The 17,915-nt window shown below is 42.5% G+C and overlaps 1 non-coding gene across 1 annotated transcript; it reads right to left on the reverse strand.

Moving 5' to 3' along the window:
* Nucleotides 1-14,781: 14,781 nt before the first annotated feature.
* LOC148576714 (small nucleolar RNA R71) lies at nucleotides 14,782-14,888 on the reverse strand. The gene has a single exon (XR_015902877.1). It is a non-coding gene; the product is annotated as a small nucleolar RNA R71 (small nucleolar RNA).
* Nucleotides 14,889-17,915: the final 3,027 nt, after the last annotated feature.

Raw genomic sequence — 17,915 nt, forward strand, 5'->3', positions numbered from 1 at the left:
CACTCTCAAAGCTAGCCAACACCAAACCAGGGGGCAACAATAGAAGCCTCATCCAGGAAATGCTACAGAACCCGTCAATCTCGGAAGCAGAAAAAGTCCTAGCCATAACAAGTCAGGATCAAAGATGGATGACCCCCATAATTAATTACCTCAAAAAAAAAAACACTCCCCACAAATGAGAAGGAAGCAAAGAGGTTAAAACGGGAGGCTCAGTACTACACCATCATAAACAACACCCTATACAAAAGAGGGATTTCAATACCATTGTTAAAATGTGTGCCGACCTCTAACACAAGGAAAGTTTTAGAGGAAGTATACAGCGGCATTTGTGGCAATCATATCAAGGCACAAGCTCTCACCAAAAAGGTACTTCGGGCGGGATTTTACTAGCCAACTCTACAAAAGGAAGCTACAGAATTTGTAAAGACATGTCCCCCATGCCAGAAACATGCCAACTTTCACATCGCCCCGCCAGAAGAGCTCATCAGCGTAACTTCGCCTTGGCCATTTGCAAAATGGGGACTCGATCTTCTCAAACCCTTTCCCCAGGGATCAGGACAAGTCAAATTCCTTATAGTCGGAGTACACTATTTCACAAAGTGGATTGAGGCAGAGCCCCTAGCCAACGCCACTGCTCAAAGAAGCCGGAAATTCCTATATAGGAACATTATCACGAGGTTCGGGGTTTCATACTCCATCACCACAGACAATGGCACTCAATTCACAGATGCAGGCTTCAGGAAATTAGTAGCCGACTTGAACATAAAGCACCAGTTCACCTCCGTCGAACATCCTCAAGCCAATGGGCAAGCCAAAGCTGCCAACAAAGTCATATTGGCTGGCTTGAAATGGAGACTGCAAGATGCGAAGGGAGCTTGGACTGAAGAACTTCCACAGGTCCTATGGGCATATCAAACTACGCCACATTCCACCATAAATGAATCACTGTTCCGATTAGCGTACGGAGTGGAGGCAATAATCCCAGTAGAGGTCGAGGAAGGGTCACCTAGAGTAGTCTACTATAATGAAGAAGCCAACTCTCAACATCAAAGAGAAGAACTCGACCTACTTCCGAAAATCCAAGAAAGAGCTCGGATCATGGAAGAAGCGCTAAAGCGCCGAATGGCTTCAAGATATAATCAAAAGGTAGTGCCAAGAGGTTTCGCGGAGAATGATCTCATCCTAATCCGAAATGATATTGGAACAACTCGACCCGGAGAAGGAAAGTTGGTAGCAAACTGGAAAGGACCCTACCGAGTCATAGAAGTACTTGGGAAGGGCTACTACAGACTGTCCGAACTCGAGGGATGAGAGCTTTCCCAGATCGTGGCACGCCTGCAACCTAAGAAGGTACTATAGCTAGAGAAGGTAAAAGATCTCATCATAGGATGCACTCTTTTTCCTGAAAAGGTTTTTTAGTGAAGCACCAAATTGAGATCCAAATATTATCCGACTTAAGAGGATGAAAAACTCCAACATGTATATATTTGCACTTTCTTTTAAATAAAATATATTTTAGATATTCTACAAATTCTCAAGACGCATTAATCTGAAGCATTCATCGTCCGATTATAAAGCAACAGATCGGCAGAAAGTGAAAAACAGATTCACTGCACGATCACGATAAAGACCAAAAAAGATGAAAATGTGATTCATCTAAAGGTCGACCAAAGAAAGACAGAAACCACCTTCTACAAATCAGCAAAGATGAACACAGAATAATGCAAGAAGTTATCGAAAGTGATTCGAAAAAAGAACCTGATGAGGTCTTATGGATTGCTAAATAATAACTTAAAGACTGGCCGACGTTGAGAAGTCAGACCAAGTCAACCCAAGTTATCAACAAATCCCTGGAAAGAGGTCTGGCCAACCCTATAAATGAGGAATTGCTAAACTTAGAAGAGATTGACATAAAGAAGTCAGTCTCCTATGAAAAACAAGTTATAAAAGTAATCCCTGAAAGAGACTTGACAAAGGTCCAAGAAAGAGGATTACAAAATAACATAGAAGAAATCGACATAAAGAAGTCGGTCTCCTACAACAAACAAGTTATAAAAGTAATCTCTGAAAGAGACCCGACAAATGTCCAAGAAAGAGGATTACAAAATAACTTAGAAGAGATCGACATAAAGAAGTCGGTCTCCTACAACAAATAAGTTATAAAAGTAATTCCTGAAAGAGACCTGACAAAGGTCCAAAAAAGAGGATTACAAAAATAACTTAGAAAAGGACGACGCAAAGAAGTCAGTCTCCTACAACAGACAAGTTATAAAAGTAGTCCCTGAAAGAGACCTAACAAAGGTCCAAAAAAGAGGACTACAAAAATAACTGGAAAGAGGACCAGCGTAAAGAAATCGGTTACGGATGGCCGGAAATAAATACAAGTAAGAGCCAGAAAACCGAAACACGAGTTGGATCCACACATCCGCAAAGGATCCAAGCTACAAACAATAAGTACAAAGCAATCCAAAGAGGCCAAGCAGCAAGGCTTCGGCATTCTCAAAACCCAGAAAGGTGCCAAAAACAAGTGCAAACAAGCATGATATAAAATGCAATATTATAAACAAGCTTCAAGATCAGGCCCAAAGCTTGAAAGCTACTTGTTATTTTTTCAAAATAAAAAGTTGCTAAACAAGCAACCAAAAGGGGTATCAACAGTCAGCGGAATATTTAAATTACAGAAATAAAGAGTTTAAAAAGCCCACAAGTCGGGCTATCTACACAAATATCCAAGAACAATTAGTTAAGATCGGGAGCCTTCTCGGTAGCATCAGTCTGGGGTGAAGGAGGGCGAGTTTGGAGAGGCACTGCATCCACCGTACCGTCGTCCCTATTTAGAATCTGACAATCAGGATCCAATTCTGGACGAGCAATCCCAGCAGGAGGAACTATAGAGGTCGACACTTTAGCAGCAGGCGCGGAGGGAGGTTCGACATCATCATCATCTTGGTCGTCGGGAACAATCTTACCATCCCTCACAATATTGTCCAAGCTAAAAAGAGTAAGATCAACCTCAGGAGCGAGAACTTGAACCTGCTCCTTCAAATTATCATAAGCAGCGTTTACACTACAGACAAGGTGACCTTGGAGCTCGGAATAGTCAACTCGGGCAGACTCCAACTCCTCCCTCAGACGTATCACCTCATGATAAGACGTGACATAACTATCTTTATGCCTCAACGCAGTGTCCTCGGCTAATCTCACAGAAGCCGCCAGAGCAAGAGAACTAGCCTTTTCGTGTTTTGCCTCCTCTATGAAGGCTTTGGTGGCATGGAGAGGAAGATTTTGAGCAGTTCGGTACAAGGCAGCTCCCATATGTGCCATTTTTACACTACTCCGAGTTATAAAGTCCAAATGACGAAGAAGTGATACATCATCCATAGGAAGGACACCGTATGGACCGATCTGCTGATCTACAAACTCGACCGCATCAAAATCAGGGGCATCAAGGTTGAAAGGCTCAAATTTTTTTTGTTTCTTGTTGGGAGGAGCACCAGAAGTAGCAGCGGAAGACTACGGAGGCTCGGCCAGGCGAACCCTAGGAGTGGGAATTACCCTCTTCGGGCCAGGAGAACTTGGCACAGGCGGCTTCACCGGAACTTGGGAAAATCCCTCTTCCGCCACCTTGGCCGAGATATTTTGAGCAGCTGCAGCCTTCTTTGCTTTCTTGTAGGCTTTTATAGAATCGTTGTTTTTCGACATCTCTGAAAATACAGAATTGACCACAGCAATGGGTTACAACCATAAAAAGAAGAAGTAAAATTAAAAAGCAAGTATATAAACAAGTCGGACAGTACCTAAAACAGTTCGAACCAAAGATGGGTCACTCAAAAACTTTTTTGTATAAAGATGGGGTGGTTTCCCCCCATAAATCTTCAAGAACAACTACAAAATCTCGTTCAACCTCGTCAAGCATCTCCCAGGTATAGCGAGACACTCTCACATTCTTTTGCCATTCTAGAGGAAAGGCAGGCTCATCATTTTCATCCAGAAAAAAGGGCGGGCCCCCTCAACAGCACGGACTCGGAAGAAATAATTCTTAAAATCTTTAAAAGACTCATCATACATGCCAAAAACTTTATGCCCTTGGGCCGACCTGAAAGAAACCCAGGAAGCTTTCTTTTTGGAAGACAATCCGGGCTTGGCAAAAACAAAAAGATAGAAAAAAAGAGTCTGAGAAGGTGTTATGCCTAACTCTTGGCAAAGCAGCTGAAAAATCTTGATAAAACCCCAAGAATTCGGATGAAGCTGGGATGGGGCAATATTACAAGACCACAACAAATCGGTTTTGAAAGCAGTAAAAGGAAAGGTAATGTCCAACTGGCTGAAGAAATATTCATAGGCATAGAAAAAGGGACGCTCCCGCTCGACCGAAGTAGGAAAACAAACCTTCTCATCAGAATCGGGCGCTACAAGCTCATAATCCCTCTCCCGGGCGCTACTATCATAAATTCTATGACGTTTCCTCAGCTCTACACAAAAATCAGCGTCCACCACAGAGACACACATCAAGACAAGGGAGTCCAGCCAATCAGACATCCCCTCGGGAACTTTAGAAGACATCTCTACAATGTTATTGCGAGAAAACATGAGGCCAACTAATCCTACAATAAGAAAAGAAAATGGGATTACCAAAAAAACATCTCGGACGAGGGGCAAAATAACTTGACTAGAAGAACAAACAGAAAAGGAAAACCCCAAGACTCAAACCAAAGTCCTGGGGCATCCTTTGGAGGCAGTAACAAAACAAGGTTTCAGGAAAAATCCACAGCTTACGTCCCGGCATCTCTCAAACAAGAAAAGAAGATTTCAAACAGCAAACAATTTCATAGGAGAAAGATAAAACATAAAAGATCATCAAAGCTACTATCTTTTTACAGTCTATCAGCAAAAAGCATCGCCAACATCAAACATGCCAAGCGAAAATCGTCAAAGGCGCAACATTTTTCAAAATCAAACAAAACCATCATTAAAACAGAAAACGGTGATAACATGCAAAGCCCTAAAAGCATCAAACAACAGGAAAGGCGAAAAGGATCATGCAAAAGATGAAAAAACTCCCAGAACACACATTACAACAGCAATCAGGCGCGGCAGAAGCAGAAAGATCCAAACTTTCTCCAAAATCAAAACTTTCTCAATATCATACAAGAAAATGACGTGGAAAAATGAAAGGAAGAAACACCAACCTGAACAAAGAAAGAAGCTTCGAAGGAGATTGAAGAGGGAAAAATGAAATCACCCAGAATCGCCAAATGATGCTGCAACGCGAGAAAAGTAAAATGCAGGTGAAAACAAAGGTGAGAAAGTAAAGGGAGAAGTTACGAAGAAAGACAAAGAAGAGAAACCATTTTTTGATTGCAAAAATTCAAAATAAAGCCAAGGGAAACGGGGCAATTAATATCAATTAATGAAGGTATTAAACCCTCGCACCTTCCCAAGAACAAAGCGCTGATATAAAAGTGCGCGCTCTTAGAGGAAGACGTTCTACATTCAAAAGAGGTTCTACAAAGAAAGGAATCGACAAAATGCTCGAGTTCGGCTTCACTAGAGAAAGATCGAAGTCAAGGACTCGACCTCAAAGCAGAAGACCGAGCTCAAGCAGGGGCACTGTTCACACCCTGGGTCGAGCTATCCAACCCGGGATGATCAGTAACAAAGCGACCGACCTCTTCAGGTCAGGCTATCCGACCTCTTCTCAAAAGAGGTCGGCCAAATCGACAGGAAAGCCCAGTAAAGAGCCCAAATAGAGGAACACGACCCAAATCCAAAGGCAGTCCAAGCCTATAGAGATAAGGGCGGTTCCCTTGAAGATAAGCTGACCTCAACTCAAAGATAAAGATAAGATAAGATAACTAACTTATCTTATCTAAAAAGGTCACTCCACACCATTATAAATACACTGGAGCACCCAGGTATAACTCACACTCTGATTCTACAATAAACCTGCTTAATACCTGTGCTAACTTAAGCATCGGAGTCTCTTGCAGGTACCCCCACCCTCCGGTAACCACGGATCTGAAGTGAAGCCAGTCCAACAAGTCAGACACAACAGCTCCGGCCATCACCAGCCAGCCGGACACGTCATCTCCGACCAGTACAGAAGATCTCATCCGAGATCGGCCTACAGTTTCAGGTAACCTTCGGAACAGTAAGGGATCCTCCACAAGTGGCATCTAGGAGAAGCTTATCTTAGGGGTTCATCCCTTGACAGAAATAGCTAATAAGGACCAACTCATCTATACGATAGTGGGGGCAAGCTTCCAACAGCTTCTTGAATCTCTCCCAGTACTCATAAAGAGTCTCCCCGTCTCGTTGCACAATGCAAGAGATCTCCTTTCACAGCTTGTCTGTCTTTTGTGGTGGGTAAAACTTTTCCAGAAATTCCTTACGCAACAAGTCCCAATCAGAAATCACATCTCCTGGTTGAGTATAAAACCATTCTTTCGCTTTTTCCTCCAAAGAGAAGGGGAAAGCGAACACCAAAAACTGCTACTTCATCTGCATCATGTCGTCTCGCAGTGGAGCATGCAACTTGAAAATCCTTAAGATGCTTAAGAGGATCTTCCCCAGGTAGTCCATTGTACTTGGGGAGCAAGTTGATTGTGTCGGTCTTAAGCTAAAATTTTGGATCCAATGCCGGATACCGGATTTGTATTGGTTGCAAGTTAATATCAGGAGCTCTGGCTTCACTTAAGGTGATTCTACGAGGTGGATCCGCCATGGTGTCATCACCTGAGTCACTTACAAAGAATTCAGCACTCTCACAGATGAATATAAAGTTTCCTCGTTGATTGATGAATGATGGTCACGGATTGATGGTGATAGTAAATTGGAGTGCTCTTTAAGCAAGCCTGATTCACTATTCACGAATGCTAGCCAACACCGAGCTTGCCTAATATGAGTTAAAGTTCTTTCTATTTCCGAATCAAAATGGGCCAAGCTCGGGTCTGGAAGCAATAGAAGCATGCAATTATGAAAAGCAAAACAAGAGTAGACAAATAAACATGAACCAACCTAACAATTAACAACTACTAAGACTAGCTAGATAGGAATAATATTTACAAACAAATACCAAGTAGCAAAAAAGAACCAAATATTCACACTATATACATATTCACAACAACCAAAATTTTAGCACTCATTGCACTTGAAGTGTTTCCCCGGCAACGGTGCCAAATTTGACAAAGGGCCGGATTCACCGTCGATCTAGGTTTTCACAAATTAGAATATTATCGTTGAAGGTATAGCCTAGAACAACGATCAATCCACCACGTCAAATGTATAATCTAAAGATATGTCATAATTTAAAACCAATTCAATTCTGGGAGTTTCAATTCCCGAGTTGTCTCCCAAGGACACTGTTCATACCCTGGGTCGAGGTGTTCGACCCAGGCTGAGTTGACCGACCTCTTCAGGACAGAACTACCAATCTCTTCTCAAAGAGTTCGGCTAAATCACAAGGAAAGCCCAGAAAAGGGCCCAAACAGAAGAACACGACCCAAGTCCAAAGGCAGCTCAAGCCTACAGAGAAAAGGGCGGTTCCCTTAAAGATAAAGATAAACTCCACTCAAAGATAAGATAAGATAACTATCTTATCTCCAGGAAAGATCATTCTACAACATTATAAATACACTGGAGCCCCAGGTATAACTAATACTCTGATTCTACTAAAAACCTGTTAAAAGCCCATGCTAACTTAAGCATCGGAGTCTCTTGCAGGTACCACCACCCTCCGTTGACGAAGGATTAGCAACACCCTCAGTCTAACAAGTCGGACGTGATAGCTCCGGCCACCACCCACAAGTCGGACACGTCAGTGCCGATCAGCACAGAAGATCTCATCCGAGATTGACCTACAGTTTCAGGTAACCCTCGAAATATTGTCGTCATTGCCGGGGACCTGGAAGTCATCCCATCACCATGACAGACAACCTTGACAACGACCACGCCTCAACCAAACAAAGACAAAACTTCGCCAAACACGAAAATCATGGAGGCCCTACAAGCTCAATAAGATCGCCTCAAACAGCTTGAAAAAGAGGCCGAACATCAACGGGAAGCTGAAAGAAACCTCCAGAAAGAAACTAGGCGACGCCGAGGGTTGGAGGATAAACTCCTAAAACTCGAAACTGACCTAAAAACCAAGACTACACAATCCAGTCATGAAGATAACCCCCGCAAAGATGAAGACCCATTCACTAAAGAGATCATGAAACCCAAAGTCCCAAAGAAGCTCCCGACATGACCCCATACGACGGCACATCAGATCCAAGCCATCATCTCAGTAATTTCAGAAGCAGAATGTACCTCACTAACGCATCGGATGCTATTCGATGCAAAGCCTTCCCAACAACCGTAACAAAAATAGCAATTAAGTGGTTCGATAGTCTGCCCCCGAGATCCATCACAAGTTTCGATAACCAAGCCAAGAAATTTCTTGCCAGATTCTCCATCCAGAAGGACAAAACCAAGCACGCCCCAAGTTTATTGGGGATTAAGCAAGGGGATCGGGAAAGTCTTCACAACTATATGGAAAGATTCAACAAAGCATTTAAAATTGTGAATACCATCAAATCTACGGACATCCCACCAACGAGTGCTTCGACTTGAAGAATGTCATAGAAAAATTGGTGAGAGAGGGGAGACTAGATCGGTACTTAGCCAGCAAAACAGGTGAGCCCAGAAAAAGAAGAAGAGACGAAGAAGTCAGACGAACTGAACGGCCACTTTGTACCCCAGAGAGACATGTCCACATGATACATGGAGGATTTACGGGAGGAGGAATCTCCAAATCATCTCGCAAAAGATACCTTAAAGAAGTATATCAAGTCGATGGAGGAGAAGACGCACCCGACCTCCCTACTATTACTTTCACTAAAGAGGACGCGGCTGGCATCATCTCGGGACATGACGATCCCATGGTCATCACTATCATATTGGCCAATGCTAACCTCCACCGCACACTGGTAGACCAAGGAAGCTTGGCTGATATATTGTTTAAAACCGCCTTCGACAAACTCGGCCTAGAGGAAAAAGAGCTCAAAGCATACCCGAACAACTTATTTGGACTAGGAGGCACTCCAATCCAACTATTTGGATACATCTCACTACACACAGCCTTTGGAAAAGGAAACCAGTCAAGGACACTCAACATAGACTACATCGTGGTCGACGTGAGTTCAGCTTACAATGCCTTAATAGGTCAGACAACGCTAAATCAACTCGCCGCAGTAGTCTCAACTCCACATCTATGCATGAAGTTCCCAACTACAAAGGGATCGCTACTATAAAAGGAGACCAGAAAATAGTGCACCGCTGTTACAACGAAAGTCTGAACCTCAGAGGTAAAGGAGAAGAAATCCACACCATCGAACTCGGGGGAATTCGAGGTCAGGAAGAACTTCGTCCACAACCTGAAGGTGAGATAGAAAAAGTCCAGATCAGAGATGTCCCAGATAAAACAACCAATATTGGCACAATCCTAAAAAGAGATGTAAAGGAGTCCCTGATAAAGTTCTTAAAAGATAACGTCGACCTCTTCGCATGGAAGGCCGCAGACATGCCTGGCATAGACCCCAAACTAATGTGCCATAAACTAGCAGTATATCCAGGATCTCGGCCAGTATAGCAGAGGCGTAGAAAGCTCAGACCGGCAAGATCCCAAGCTGTGGAAGAACAGGTACAAGATCTACTAGAGGCAGGATTCATAAGAGAAGTCAAGTACCCACTATGGCTAGCCAACGTCGTCCTGGTAAAGAAATCAAATGGGAAGTGGCGGATGTGCACCTACTACACCGATCTCAACAAAGCTTGCCCGAAAGATCCCTATCCACTCCCAAGTATCGACGCCCTAGTGGATGCCTCCTCCGGATACAAATACCTCTTGTTTATGGATGCTTATTCGGGATACAATCAAATCCTGATGTATCCACCTGATCAAGAAAAAACCTTATTCTTAACCCCAAAGGCAAACTACTGCTACGTCGTCATGCCATTTGGACTCAAAAACGCAGGAGCCACGTATCAAAGATTAATTAACAAGGTCTTCGCAGACCATATCAGGAAACTTATGGAGGTATATGTGGACGACATGTTAGTAAAAATACAAAGCGAGGAGTCATTACTGTCTGACCTCGCCCAAGTGTTCAATACCATAAGAAAGTATGGCATGTGACTTAACCCTGCGAAATGCACCTTTGCAGTAGAAGCTGGCAAATTCCTGGGTTTCATGCTCACACAAAGAGGAATAAAAGCAAACCCGGACAAGTGCCGGGCCATACTCGATATGACAAGCCCGAACTGTGTCAAAGAGGTGCAACAACTCAACGGGCGACTGGCAGCCTTGTTCAGATTTCTAGCCGGATCAGCCATAAGATCTCTCCCCTTCTACGCCACACTAAGGAAGGGAAAGAAGTTCGAATGGACACCTGAGTGTGAACAAGCCTTCTAGGAGTTTAAAAAATTCCTGGGACAACCACCCATTCTCACCTGACCACAAGAAGGAGAAGCACTTATACTATACCTTGCAGTAGGAAGACGGGCAATAGCTTCAGCACTAGTCAGGGAGGATGAAAGTGGACAACAACCTGTATACTTCATCAGCGAAGCACTACAAGGATCCGAGCTGAACTATCAAAAGATAGAGAAGTTCACCTACGCTCTCATACTAACTTCTCGACGACTCCGCTCATAATTTCAAGCTCACACCATCAAGGTTCGGACCAACTAACCCATGAAAAGCATTCTATAGAAAACAGATTTAGCAGGAAGAATCCTACAATGGGAAGTCGAGTTGTCTGAATTCGACCTTCAATATGAAGCTCGGATAGCCATAAAATCCCAATATCTGGCCAATTTCATCGCAGAGTATACTGACACCCCAGAAATCCTTACAAATTGGAATCTTTACGTGGACGGCTCTTTAAATAAAACTGGGAGTGGAGCAGGTGTGATAATAGAAAGCAATCAGGGAACCCAAATTAAACTCTCCCTGAAATTCGAGTTCCATGCTTCCAATAACCAGGCTGAGTACAAGGTGTTATTGGCTGGTTTGAAGCTGGCTAAAGAGGTGGGAGCCCAAAAACTTGTCATCTTCAGTGATTCACAGGTCCTCACCTTGCAAATAGCAGGGACCTACCAAGCTAAAGACCCTGCCAAGAAAAAGTACCTGGACAAAACCAGAGAACAACTCGGACAATTCAAGGAATATGAGATCTGACATATACCTCGGAAATAGAATGCCTGAGCTGACGCACTTTCAAAATTAGCCAGCACCAAACCAGGGGGCAATAATAGAAGCCTCATCCAGAAAAAACTGCAGAACCCGTCAATCTTGGAAGAAGAAAAAGTCCTAGCCATATCAAGACAGGATCAAAGATGGATGACTCCCATAATCAGCTACCTCAAATCAGAGATACTCCCTACAAATAAAAAGGAGGAAAAGAGGTTAAAGCGGGAGGCACAATATTACACCATCATAAACAACGTCCTATACAAGAGAGGGATTTCGACGCCCCTACAAAAATGTGTACCAACCTCTAACACAAAAGAGGTCTTGGAAGAGATACACAGTGGCACATGTGGCAATCATCTCGGAGCTTGAGCTCTTGCCAAGAAAGTACTCCGAGCTGGATTCTTTTGGCCAACTTTGCAAAAAAGAAGCCACTGAGTTCGTCAAGACATGTCCACCATGTCAAAAACATGCTAACTTCCACATCATCCCACCAGAGGAGCTCATCAGCATAACATCACCTTGGCCATTTGCAAAGTGGGGACTCGACCTCCTCGGGCCCTTCCCTCAAGGATCAGGACAGGTCAAGTTCCTCATCGTAGGGGTAGATTATTTTATAAAATGGATTGAAGCAGAGCCCCTAGCCAACGCCACTGCACAAAGAAGTAAAAAATTCTTATATAGAAACATTATCACAAGGTTTGGGGTTCCTTACTCCATTACCACGGACAATGGCACTCAATTTACAGACTCAGGCTTTAGAAAGTTGGTAGCCGACTTAAAAATAAAGCACAAATTCACATCCGTAGAACACCCACAAGCTAATGGACAAGCAGAAGCAGCTAACAAAGTCATATTGGCTGGGTTAAAACGGAGATTATAGGATGCAAAGGGAGCCTGGGCTGAAGAGCTCCCACAAGTCCTATGGGCATACTGGACAACTCCACATTCCACCACAAAGGAATTACCTTTCCGATTGGCTTACGGAATGGAGGCAATGATCTCGGTAGAAATCGAAGAAGGATCCTCCAGAACGATCTATTACAATGAAGAGGCCAACTCCCAACTCCAGAGGGAAGAGCTCGACCTCCTTCCAGAAATCCGAGAAAGAGCTCGGATCAAGGAAGAGGCATTAAAACGTCGAATGGCCTCAAGATACAATCGGAAGGTAGTACAGCGAAGCTTTGACAACAACGACCTCATCCTAATCCGAAATGATATTGGAACAAGTTTACCAGAAGAGGGAAAGCTAGCAGCTAACTGGAAAGGACCCTACCGAGTTACAGAGGTACTGGGAAAAGGCTACTACAAAGTGTCTGAACTCGAAGAGTGAGAACTACCAAGGTCATGGCACCCCTGCAACCTAAGAAGGTATTACAGTTAGGAAGTAATAAAAGATCTTAGGACAAGGCGCACTCTTTTTCCTGAAAAGGTTTTTTAACGAGGCGCTGATAAACCACTATTTTATGGTTTATATTGTGTTTAATTGTGTGGTTTTATCATGATCCTTACCCACTTATTCATTAAATTAGCATGAAATTATAATTCCTTCCTGAATTTATAACATGTTTGAAAACTTCTTCCTAGAGACTTTAATTATGTATTTTTAATTCTCCTTTATTCCATTCGATGCCGTGATCTGTGTGTTGAATGTTTCAGACTTTATAGGGCATGAATGAGTTGGAGATTGGAAAGGAAGCTAGCAAAAATGGAAGGAACACAAGAATTTGAGGAGATAACCAGCGAGAAGTGACGCGGCCGTATGGCTCACGCGGCAGCGCGGATTGGAAAAGCTCAGGCGACACGGTAGCATGGACGACGCGAACGCGTGGCAAGGAAAAGCGCGAATGACGCGTCCGCATGGATGACGCGATCGCGTGACATGTGCGATCTGCATAATCTGCAGACTTCGCTGGGGGTGATTTTGGACCTTATTTTGACCCAGTTTTTGGCCCGGAACAGCAGACTAGAGCCAGAGAATATGCAGAAACAAAGGAGAGCATTCATTCTACACAGTTGACAGTTTTAGATCTAGTTTTTCCTCCTCTAGTTTTTTCTCTCTAGGTTTTTAGAAATTTAATTTTCAATTGATCTTAGCATTGGAACATTGAGAAGAGTTCTTTTCCTCATCAAGACTTCGTCATTCTAGTTCGCTCTCTTAACTTGGTTTTATTCTTCCATGTTCTTTGCTTTGTTCAATTTTGTTATTTGAATATTTTCATGATTATTTCATACAAGGATTATTTCTCCCATTTTAATTTATTTTACATTCTAATAATCATGTCTTCTTTTAATTCCCTTTCATGTGTTATGGATTTATTATTTGCAATGAGTGAGTAGTTCCCTCACTTGATGGGGAGTTGATTGAAAGGAACTCTTGAGTTGGAAGGATTGAAAGAAAAATTGTAAGTGGGTTAACTGTTGGATTGTTATCTAATCACTAACACCAATCCCTTTGAACTAAGTGGGTTGCAACTTGTGAATAGATCTAGCATTCCAACTTGTTTGAATTTCCTTTACCTAGTAAGGGATAACTAAACAGAACAACCATTAATTATAAATTAATCTTGAAATCATCCCATCAATAATAGAGATTCCAACTAATCAACTCCCAGTCAAGGCTTTTATTCATATTATTTAAATTTCCTCTTTTTAATTTTCCCTCTACTTAACTCAACTTCTTGGAACATCTGATTAATAAAATAGCACACTTTTCTGCAACTTGTTGGGAGACGACCAGGGACTCCAACTCCCAGTAATTTTTAATTTAAACTCTCTGTGACATATTTCTAAATTGATAGGCAGATTTTCAGTGAGTTAAGAACTATACTTGCAACGTAATTATTTTAATAATTTCTAATTCACCAACTTCTGTGCCTCATCAATTTTTGGCGCCGTTGCCGGGGAGTAGCAATAGAGTGCTAAAGTTATTAATTAGAATTTGTTTATTTGTATTTTATTTTATTTTGCTACTATGAGCTGCATGTTTCTTCCGTCAAATGACGCGTTCACTTCCTGATCCGCGCTTGCTAATATTCAATCCAGAAATTGAAAGGACTATTTCACGAATAAGGCGAGAATAGCGTTGGTTAGTCTGCTCTGAGGGCGGATCTGAGAGTGAACTTGAGGAAGAAACCAGCCCCCATTCTACTGATTCGGTTGTTTTACGTGCAGAAGACATGGCAGCTAGGAGAGTTACCATCCAGGAGGAAGGAGCCCCTGATTTTACAATGCAACCGTTTCAAGCGCATCATCCAGCGGTAGCTACAGATTTTGAAATAAAGACCGCACTGCTAAATTTGCTGTCCAAGTTTCATGGCCTACCTGCTCAAGAGCCTATCAAGCACTTGAGAGATTTCCAGGCAGCCTGTTCTACTGTCAGGCGTGATGGTACTGATGAAACTTCAATTTTGCTGAAAGCTTTCCCGTTTTCTCTCGAGGGAAAAGCAAGAGAGTGGTTCTTCACTCAACCTCTGGCAAATGTATCCAACTGGGATACACTCAGAAAGGAGTTTTTGGAAAAATTCTTTCCATCTGAAGTTACTGATAAACTGAGGAAGGATATTTCCACAATTGTTCAGGATGACAATGAAACTCTCTTTGAATACTGGGAGCGCTTCAATAATCTTCTGGAAGCATGCCCCCACCACAGGATTGACAAGATAGTGTTACTTAGCTATATCACACAGGGCATGAGGCCCCAAGATAAGACCACATTGGAAAGTGCTAGCAATGGGTCTATGAAGAAGTACAAAACCACCGATGAGGCTTGGCAATTGATCAGTGATTTAGCTGAATCTACTAGGAACCACAGGCAAAAGAAAGGCCGTTCAAAAGCCGTTGCAGAAGTATCCTTTAATAGAGAGACTGCTGCTCTAGCTCAGAGTATATGCGAGATGACCAACTTGCTGAAGCAGATGCAATTGAATCAACAGCAAGCTCAGCAAGCTCCTCCACCACAGTAAAACCAACAACTAGTCCCGCAAAGAATTTGCGGAATCTGTGCTGATTACAGCCATTACACTGATGAATGCCCGCAGCTCCAACAAGAAGACAACATGGTGGCATCCACTCATAACTTCTATGACGCCCCAACCAAGGGTACAATCAAAGTGGAAATAATAACCATGGATGACAGGACAATTCTAACCAGAATTGGAGGGACAACAATAACAGAGGAGGCAGAGATAATCAGGAAAATTAGAGGTGGAATAATAACAACAACAGGCAGCAGAATCAACCTTACAGAGCACCTCACCTGAGGCAAAACCAAGGACCACAGAACAATCAACAGCAGACATCCCAATTTACTCATTCTTCTTTATCTCCTAATGAAGAGCTACTACAATCTTTTGAGCGAAGACAACAGAACATGGAAAATAACATGAATAATATTAACACCAGTCTGAATGGTCTCACCTCTACTTTGCAAGCTCTTATGTCACGGCTTGGATCAACGTAAAATTCCAGTAACCAACCTTCAAGCTCCATTGGAATCCCCTCTCAACCATTACCCAATCCAAAGGGAGGCATTAATTCCATCACCCTAAGGTCGGGAACCACACTGTAGGAGAGGAGTCAGGAGGAACCAAGCCCACCAGAACACACCTCAGCTGAAGAGGTAGTAAAAATAGAAGATGTTGAAGAGGAAGAGGACATACAGGACATAGCTGAAGAAGAAATAGCTCAACCACAGGAGGAAGCACCAAAAGGCGCAGATACTACAGAAAACACTACTCCCATTCTATTTCCACAACTTGCAAGGAAGCCTAGGAAGCAGCTGGAACCCGACCCCAAAATGGTAGAAATATTCAAAAAGGTTGAGGTAACTGTTCCTCTTTTTGATGTTATTACCTAAATATGCAAAGTTTCTAAAAGACTTATGTATCCATAAAGACAAAATTAATGAATTAGAAACTATTCCTTTAGGTAGTTCTATATCTGCTTTAATGGGAGGATTACCTGAAAAATGTAGTGATCCAGGTTCTTGTATAGTTAGCTGTACTATTGATGGTGTAGTAATTTATGATTGCATGTGTGATTTAGGAGCATGTGTCAGTATAATGCCTTTGTCTATATATGATATTTTGAGGCTCCCTCCCTTAAAAAGGTCGGCAGCTCGTTTTGTGTTAGCAGATAAAAGCATTATTACAGTGGCTGGAATTGCTGAAGATGTTTTGGTGAACATTAAAGGACTTACATTTCCCACTGATTTTTATATCTTGGAGATGCCCCATAATAATTCAGACAAGCCATCATCAATCCTACTTGGAAGACCATTCGTGAAGACATCAAAATTCAAATTGGATGCTTTTTCAGGAACATACTCCTTTGAAATAGATGGCCGCATAGTAATCTTCAATCTGAATGGAGTCATTGACAACCCCCTAGAAGATCGTTCTATCTTTTAGTGTGATATCATAGACAAAAGTGTAGCTGAAGTTCACAAGGAAGAGTTAGAAGAGAGGCACACTGGACAAGGTCCAAGTGTGGGAACCCTCTTGACTGACAATGAGGGCACTTCGTCATTTTCACAAGCTCCAGATAATCCAGAGCCTGCCCATGATCAAAAGTTAGAACTGAAACCCCTCCCTCCACATCTCAAATATGCCTATCTCGAAGATGAGCAGAGGTTTCCAGTTATCATTGCAAGGGAACTTACTTCTCAACAAGAAGAGCAGTTACTTGATGTGCTAAGAAAGCATAAGAAAGCAATTGGGTGGAGCTTGGCAGACATAGTAGGCATCAACCCTCAAGTATGTGAGCACAGAATATTCTTAGAAGAGGGAGTAAGACCTGTCCGTCAACCCCAAAGAAGATTGAATCCCACCATCTTGGAAGTTTTCAAAAAGAAAGTGACCAAACTATTGGAAGCAGGTATCATATATCCCATTTCAGACAGTGAATGGGTAAGCCCAGTACAAGTGGTGCCCAAGAAGTCTAGGGTCACTACAGTGAAGAATGAGCATGGAGAGCTCATAGCAACTAGAGTTCAGAATGCTTGGAGAGTCTGCATTGATTACAGGCGTCTCAACCAGGCTACCCATAAGGATCACTACCCACTTCCATTCATTGATCAAATGCTGGATCGTCTGTCAGGTAAATCACATTATTGCTTTTTAGATGGTTACACAGGTTATTTCCAGATCCATATAGCTCCTGAGGATCAGGAAAATACTACTTTTACATGTCCTTTTGGGACTTATGCTGATAAGAGAATGCCCTTTGGCTTGTGCAATGCACCAGCTACTTTCCAAAGGTGCATGATGAGTCTTTTCTCTGATCTTATTGAGGACTGTATGGAAGTTTTTATGGACGATTTTAGCGTTTATGGTGATTCTTTTAGCCTTTGCTTAGATGGATTATCTAGAGTATTAGATAGATGTGTTAATACAAACCTTGTATTAAATTTCGAAAAATGTCACTTTATGGTAAAACAAGGGATTATATTAGGACATGTGGTATCTAATAATGGCATTTCTGTAGACCCAGCAAAGGTGAATGTTATCTCTAGTCTACCTTATCCCTCTTCTGTGAGGGAAGTCCGTTCGTTCCTTGGCCATGCAGGTTTTTACAGGAGATTTATTAAGGACTTTAGTAAGGTCACACTTCCCTTATCCAGATTACTGCAGAAGGATATTGAGTTCGAGTTCAGTGAGGATTGCAAACAAGCATTTGATAA

The sequence above is a fragment of the Arachis ipaensis genome, chromosome B1 (genome assembly GCF_059453495.1).
Source record: "Arachis ipaensis isolate K30076 ecotype BB chromosome B1, ASM5945349v1, whole genome shotgun sequence".
Lineage (NCBI taxonomy): Eukaryota > Viridiplantae > Streptophyta > Magnoliopsida > Fabales > Fabaceae > Arachis > Arachis ipaensis.